General features: G+C 50.3%; 1 pseudogene; it reads right to left on the bottom strand.

Moving 5' to 3' along the window:
• Nucleotides 1-2856: 2856 nt before the first annotated feature.
• LOC125530604 (F-box protein At5g49610-like) lies at nt 2857-4028 on the bottom strand (annotated as a pseudogene).
• Between the last annotated feature and the right edge of the window lie 4233 nt (nt 4029-8261).

The raw sequence follows: 8261 nt of genomic DNA, 5'->3' as shown, positions 1-8261 counted from the left end.
AAGTGATGCCTAATTAAAAACCTATGTCTTCGAGTGAAGACTATGAGAGCAAATCTTGTCCAGAGTCGGACAAGTCAGCTTTGCTTGTAGCCCAAGTAAAGTTGCTGTGTGAGTTTGAAATCTGACCGTTGGAACACGTGTCAGTTCCTTAGTGACCCAGGGTCATTTCGGACAAATCAGGTCGGGTTGCCTAGTGGCTATAAATAGTCCACCCCCTACAACCATAAACGGTTGGCTGCTCAGATTTAGTGCACGGCTTTTGTTGTTTGAGAGCAACCCACCTCGAAGCCTTTGAGAGAAAGAATTCCTAGCGAGGATAAAGCCCTAACCATCCAGAGCCAGAGAGAATTGGGCATCACTTAAGTCTTCTTGTCTGAGTGATCTGAAGACTTATTACACTTGAGGACTGTGCATCCTCCAGCCGGTTAGGCGTCGCGTTCTGTGCATCCAAGAGACATTGTGGATTGCCGGTGAACGAAGTCTGTGAAGGTTTGGGAGTCTACCTTGAAGACTTACCAGAGTGATTGGGCGAGGTCTGTGTGACCTTAGCTCAAGGAGAGTACGGTGAGGACTGGGTGTCCTGAGCTGCGTGTTCAGGACTGGGTGTCCGGGACTGTGTGTCCTAAGGTTTAAATACCTAGCCGCTCCAACCAGACGTACAGTTGTCACAGCAACTGGAACTGGTCCAACAAATCATTGTCTTCAACGAGTCACTGGTTTCATCTTCACTTCCTTTTCTTACTGTTACTCATTGTGAAGTCGTTGCATGCTTGCTCTATCTTTTGTCTTCACAACGTGACTGTATGATCTGTTTGGCTTCATAATATCTTCCTACCTGATCCTTATTACACTGCAGCTATTTGTCATTGTGCTTTCACTATATTGAATACTTGACCATGGCTTGCCTAGTGTAGTCTACCTTCCGCTGCATAGTAATAGGCATATCTCTACTGTTTGTCTTCATAACTTCCACGTTTTGAAGACTTTCATAAAAATCGCCTATTCACCCCCCCTCTAGTCGATATAACGCACTTTCACCAGGGTTACCACCGTTGCTGCAAACTGCTCCACAGTCTCATCATCTTCCATCTTTAGCGTCTCATATGTTCTCATCATAGACTGCAGCGTGGCTTCTCGCACTCTGTCGTGACCAAGCTGCAAAGTTTTCAATGTATCCCACACGTCCTTGGTTGTTTCCTTGGAGATGAGATGCTGCATGATATCCATCGGCATAACCGAGTAGATTGCGCTTGCTGCCTGACGATCTCGCCAGCGCTGCGCTCCATCCTTCTTGAACTCGTCACCGCCGGGTTCGACGATGTGCCAGAGCATGTGCGACTCCATGGCGCATTGCATAGTTGCTGCCCAAACAACAAAGTTTTCGCGGTCAAACCGCGGAACTACGTCGGTGGTGCCGCCGCCGCCGGCGGAGCTAGCGCCGCAGCGCCCGACGCCTCCGTCCCCTTCTTCTTGTCGTCGTCGGCCATGCCTTCCCGTTACTAGGTTAGCACGCAGCCAGGCTCTGAATACCAATTGATGGATCGTAGGGCAAAAATCTGATCTGAAGAACTCAATCTCGAGCTAAGCAAACCCTAAACTTACGAACAAGAAAGAAGATAATTTGGTGCAGCAATACGAGCTACTTTTCGTGGTCCTTTTCATTGCATTATATAGGGATACAAATCACGTCCAACACGGCACAGGCCCAACACGACGCGACCCGGTACAACGCCGGTTTACAAACCTTTCCTAATACGACCTAACCTCGTACGTATACTGAACCGACTCAAACAATTCCTAACACAGCACGTCACCTAACCTGAAGCTTAATTGCTAACACTCACTCCTTCTAAGGAGGTCGCAGGCGCAATAGCCAGCAGCACCACCATTGCCGTCGCATGCGCAGGCCGCTCCCTGCAGCATCGGCGGCAGATTTCTCGGGAAATGTCCACGCAGTCGGGATCTCCTCAACTTGCTACGACGCAGCTCAACTTCTCCAGGAGCACATCAGTAGCCTTCGCAAGCTCCGGGAGATCTTCATCATCATTTCCAACAGAGTGGAGATTCAGGAAGGCGACCACTCCCTTACAAGCATACCCCACTGTTCAATTTTGATGTGTACAGCCACAAGGCAGACCGACACTGCATTACCCGGGCTTCAATATATGGCTGCAAAGAGCGCACAAAGCTAAGCATCTGAACCAACAGATAAGCCTATATGTTATGGTCACTATATCTCTAACATAGTAAATACCATGTCCTGTCACCTGCCAAAATCCTATTTGCATATGTGCAACACAAGCTTCTATGATATGTACCTTTGGTTTATCTCCTGAAATAACAAACCAGGCCAAACGCAGCAAAACTTTTCATCAAAGCTTCTAATGTTACTTTATTTTATTGACAATGATGCAATTTTTCTGTGATTAACAGATCCAAGGCTCCACTGAATTCATTAGCTACAGCAAACATATATTAAAGGAAGGCAGTGTTTTACCAAAATACTGAATTAATAAGGTCAACTAGACATGGCACCAGTCCCCAGTCTGATTGAAACTTTTAGTAGTACGCACTAGCAGGTTGACAATATGGACTAGGATTAAGGATAATCATAATCTGATTGTTATTGCAGTATAATTTAGCCCCATGAAACAAATACATGCATGTCCAGAACAGCCCGTGCTACTGTGTTAGGCACACAAAAACAAGAGTAACAATGTTCTTTCGAAATGACATTATGCTTAATATGTAGGATTACAAGGCATTTGCTCTGAATTGAAAATCATGCAAGCTGATTCCAAAGTACCGGACAAATACTTCAGCCGACAGAGGAACAAGCGTAGTTTGATGGTAACACTACTGCCCATCTGCATCTGGTAATGATTTTGCGAACAGAGGAACGTAGGGTAAAAACTGTTGTGTATTGCTTTTCTCAAGATTAATGATACAGCCAACTTTCTGATGTCGCATATCGTACGCTACCAAGGTATCACGTCCAGCTGAAACAAGGAAAATGGTGTCGCAATCAGGATGGAACTCAACCACCAAGTACTTCTTGCCAGTCATGCTCATAAGCTCATTGATGCTGGCAGTATGCTTCAGGACCAATTCTTTACTATCACAATCCTTGAGGCACCAGAGTTCTATCTCAGAAAATAGGATGTTATTGTTGTCATCAACGGATGCTATAGCATAGTGTAAGCACCCCTGCGACGATCCAATCGTACCAAATCTCAAACCATATGGCACGCGGATAGTCTCCCACACTTTCCCCTCCATGTCCACTCCCACCACCACCATCACATACTCGTTAATATACCTCAGGTTGCCAATCACGTACATCATACCACCTACAAAGACACATTTACTACAGAAGAACAGCGCAATTTTCTCAACCAGCGCAGCTTCCTTGCGACTCCAGGCTCCTGTGTGCGACGAGTAGATGGTCACTGCTGTCATGTGATTTTCCACATAGGTCTCCTCAAAACTAAGAACGTGAAATCTGGATGAGACCGCAGGATCGAAAGCCAGACCTGCGATATGGCAATATTTGTTCGCCGGCACCTGCGGTTGAGGGGGCAGCTCCACCCACCTCCGAGTGGCAGGATTGCACACCAGAAAACGGGAAGCACCCCCTGCCCAATTCGCCATCCTCTTGTTGCTGCCACGGTAGAGAAGGAGGCCATTGCAGGAGCCCACCTGGGCCATGTACTTGTACTTGTTAGGCTGCAGGCAAGGGTCGAGCGGGGCTGCGGTGCGGAGACGCTGGCAAAGTGGTGGCGACGCCCGCTGTCGTCGGTGGTAAAGTAGAGGAAGCCAGCGAGGGCTTGGGGCAGCTTCTTGCGGTTGGCAGGGTCGGCGATGAGGTCACGCCAGGGCATTGACACGCACTTGAAGCGGTGGAGGGATCTTGCGGGGAGACGGGAGAGGATCTCTAGGATGAGGTCGTCGGTGAGGAGGCTGGCTGTCGCCCCCGGATGGCTGTCACGCCTCGGCTTGGTGTTCCCCTCCATGCTCTCCGCCTCCATGGAGCAGGGTACAGGGGCAGGTGGGATCGATCTATGAATGGAGAGGAGAGGAGAGGAGATCGTCAATCTGGCAGAGGAAATCCGACCTGAGTGGTCGGCGGCGATCTCTGCCGTGAGGAGTCAGATCGGAAAAGGTAGAGTACCTCGGTTTTGGGAGCTGATGACGATTGGTAACGGAGACAGACGCTGACCCTGACCAACGTGTTTTTATTAGAGGAAAAAAAATGCCCTTCGCATCAAAATTCTCAGGCCCACTTAAACGGGCCATTGGTTCAGTACAAGCATGCCCCATGTGCTAATAGGCCAGCAACTGGAATCACCACCACCGCCATCAACGGTGTTGTCCAACCACCGCCGCTGCTATCTACTACCTCCGTCTGGTTTATTGGTCCCCTCCGTATTTTGTGTCAATGTTTGATTATAAATTTAACTAAGAAAATACTAATGCATGTCACCAAAAATTATATCGCTTGATTTGTATTTTGAACATAGTTTGAAATGGTGTTATTTTTGTTATGTATAACTTATATTTTATTAGTTAAAATCATGGTCAAAGTATGACACTGAATATGAAGGGGACTAATAAACCACGACAGAGGTAGTAGTAGCGCTTCATGTCAGGGTGGGCATTTGGGTTTAACCGAAAATTCATATTAGGTAAATCCAGTTTTCAACCATTCGCCTTTCCAAAACTAATATCCGAGAATGGCCCAAAAAAGAGAAACTAAAAAATTTGGGTCCAAAATCTTGGGCTTGGGTTTGGGTAATTCCAAATTCCCCGAATTAGAACAAAATGGCCACGAGGGAGAACTGGAATATAAATGACTTTTGGGCCTGGAGCGGAGAGAGGAGTGGTTCTTTCTCTGTCAAATCTGCATACAGGCTTATCATCCACACGAAGACCACGAGGGAGAACTGGATTGAGGAACACGACAGTACTTCCGTTGCAGATAACGCTGGCAGTGAATGGAAGGATCTATGGAAGACAGACGTACCTTCAAAAATCAAGTTGTTCTTGTGGCGGCTTGCTCGAAGCTCCATTCCAACAGCAGATGTATTGCAGCATAGGAAAATGGCAACATCGCCGGCATGTGCGTTATGTGGGGCGTGTGATTCGTGGAGACATGCGTTGTTGAACTGCTCGATGGCACGGAGTGTTTGGGCGTTGGCAGATGAGGCGATCCTGGACCAGATCAGTCATTTTGACAGCGATAATGTACGGGACTGGCTATTCGCTATGAGGAAGGCCTTGACGAGCGATCTATTTGTCCGTATGACAGTAACACTATGGGCTATTTGGGCAGCATGAAGAAAGGCCGTCTATGAGGACATATTTCAGAGCCCGTTCTCGACCCACTGCTTTGTCAACTCATTTCTGAATGATATTGAGAGAGTGAAGAAACCGGAAAGTGCTGCAGTGAACTCGGCACCCGTGAGACCGAGACAGTGGATCCAACCCCCTCATGGCATGATGAAAGTGAATGTTGATGCGGCTACTGGGCGGAGATCGAGCTTTGGGACGGTTGCTGCAGTTTGTAGAAACCGGGAGGGAGCTTATCTGGGAGCATCAGCAATTGTGTTCAAGAGTATCTCTGACCCAGCTACCCTAGAAGCGTTGGCAGTCCGGGAAGCAATGGCACTCGCACAAGATCTCCACCTGCAGGCCATTCATGTTGCAAGTGATTGCCAAGGTACTGTAAATGACATCAGTCAGAAGAGTAGTCCTAGCTATGGTGTTATTATTCATGAGATCATAGATTGCACTCGTAGTTTTCAGTCATGCAATATTGTGCATGAATTTAGGAGCTCGAATTTCGAGGCTCGCAATCTAGCGAAGCATGCTTTGAAACTGGGGGTCGGCCGCCATGTTTTATTAGGCAACCCTGGTGAACTTCAGTTCGTCCTGTAAATGTGGTGATGGTTTAATAAAAGCTTCGTTGATTGTCTCAAAAAAAAAAGAATGAAATGGCAGTGGTGGCCTACGGGATAAGAGGATGGTGGCGGCCGGTGCAGCAATCTTCCCCTCGGACTCGACGACTGTTGCATTTCGGGCCTAACAGGCTTCGGGGCATTGTGACGATACAAAATCTTGAAATGTTGAAAGCAAGAAGGAAGCACAAGAAGTAAGAGCATCTCCAGCCGTTCGTCCCCCATGGCGCCGAAAAAGAGCCGCTTGGGGGCGTACCGGCGCTAGCTTGGCGCGTGGGGGCGACTCCGTTTCCGGTCGTCGCCCCCCCCCCCCCCAGGTCACCGCCAATATCGCGCGAGCTCGGCGATATTTCGTACAAATTTGTGCAAACTCGGCGATCTGGCACGAACTCAGCGAAATTTCACTAAAATTTGTACAAAAAAGATAAAACATGCAAACTACACCTACTACTACGCCAAACTACGCCTAGCCAGTGCGCCGCGTCCACCGCCTGCCATCTACATGTCGAGAAGCCTGTAGAAACGGGTGTAGTCGTCGCCGCCGCCGTCGTCATCGTCGTCGCGCGCCCCGCCGGAGCCGCCGCCGTCCCTGCTGCACCCCTGGCCAGGGTCGCCAACGCGCGGTGGGGCGCTGGACGGCCCGGCCTCGTCCTCCTAGTCACTGTTGAGGACGATGACGCCGCCCTCCTCGCACCCGCGGCGCCGGGCCTGGAGCTCCGGGTATGCCCGGCGCTGGCGGCGCACCTGCTCGCGGACGTAGTCCTCATTCGCCCATTTTAGGGCGGCCTCGTCGTCGGGGGCCACCATGTCGATGTGCTCCGGCTTCACGGGGAGCAGGCCCGGCTCGGGCTTCGGCCGAACCAGGCGGAGGGAGCGCGGCGTTGATGACGAGAGCGCCGCCGCGGGTGCGGCGCCAGAGCGGCGTCTCCTCCGGCTCTAGCTTGACGGGGCGGAGCACCGGCGAGCCGGAGGAGAGCAAGCCGGAACCCGACGACGAGGACGTCCCCGGCTCCATTTGCGGCAGAGTCCAGGAGCTGCCACGGCGGCGAGAGAAGGACGGCCGCGCCGGGTACTCAAGGCGTGGCACATTGCCGGTCTCGATGTGGTCGAGGACGGCCTCGAGGATGCGGCCTGGCACGCCCCACCACTCGCGCCGCCCGTCGGCGTTGAGGCGGCCGCGGGGGATGATGACATTAACAGAGGCGATCTGCTCTTGGCGGCGGTGCTCGAAGTACATCGTCCACGGGCGTTTCGCTGTCGACGGCATACCTCGGCTCATTCCGCTGCTCCTCCGTCAGGGACGAGCGGATGCGGGCGATCTCGGCCCGTCGTGCTGCCCCTTCGGGCACCGGTGGCATCGGGACGCCGCCGGCGCTCAGCCTCCACGCCCCCGGCACACGCATGTCCGGGGGCGCCGGATACTCGGCCTCATAGAGGAGGCGCGCCTCCGGCTCTAGGAGATGGCGGTGGCCGAAGCCGTTCCACTACTAGGAAAAAGCCTACTAATGGCGCACTGGTTCGCCATTAGTATATCTTACTAATGGCGCACCTACTAGTGCGCCATTAGTATGTAACAGCATGCGCCATTAGTGTGCCTCCCGGGGGGCCATACGTAAGCATGGCTTTGTCATACTAATGGCGCATTCTCCTCTGATGCGCCATTAGTATCCTTTGGCATACTAATGGCGCACCTGGTGGTGATGTGCCATTAGTATGAATATTTGGTTTATTTTTTTTTCCTTTTCTGATTTTTGCGCAGGTTAAAAAATATATTATTAGACAGAATATAAAATATATTATTAGACAGAATATAGACAGCAGCACACAGCAACATCAGATTCATCGAATACAATAGAAGATTAGTCTGCGAATACAATTCATCATATTAGTCTCCGAATTCAAAAGACCGAACAAAGATAAAACATTACAAGTCTCAAGACCGCGAGTATCGAGTTTGTCTTCACATTACAAGTCGATATCGATCATCTAAACTACCATCACATAGAAGAGAGCTGTGGTCATCACGATGAGCATCATCGCGATCAAACTGGTCTTCATCCGGTTCCTCCAACGCTCCCTCCTCTCTCCCACTAGATAGCGTGCGTATCTAGATTCGGCCACCGCCCTAGTGGTGTACCCTTTGTAACTGTTACCGCTAAAACGGTGAACCTGTCTCCGACACTCCTCCCAGTCATCGTAGACTCCGGGAACATTACCCTTGTACACGACATACGACGGCATCTCTATGCACAAGCCAAACAACAGACAATACATAAGCAATATGTAAGTATGCAACAAAAGGAT

This window comes from Triticum urartu, chromosome 7A (genome assembly GCF_056163025.1).
Source record: "Triticum urartu cultivar PI428250 chromosome 7A, HENAU_Tu73, whole genome shotgun sequence".
NCBI lineage: Eukaryota > Viridiplantae > Streptophyta > Magnoliopsida > Poales > Poaceae > Triticum > Triticum urartu.
Note: the sequence above shows the minus strand (reverse complement) of the source record. Positions and strands in the feature narration are given on the sequence as shown.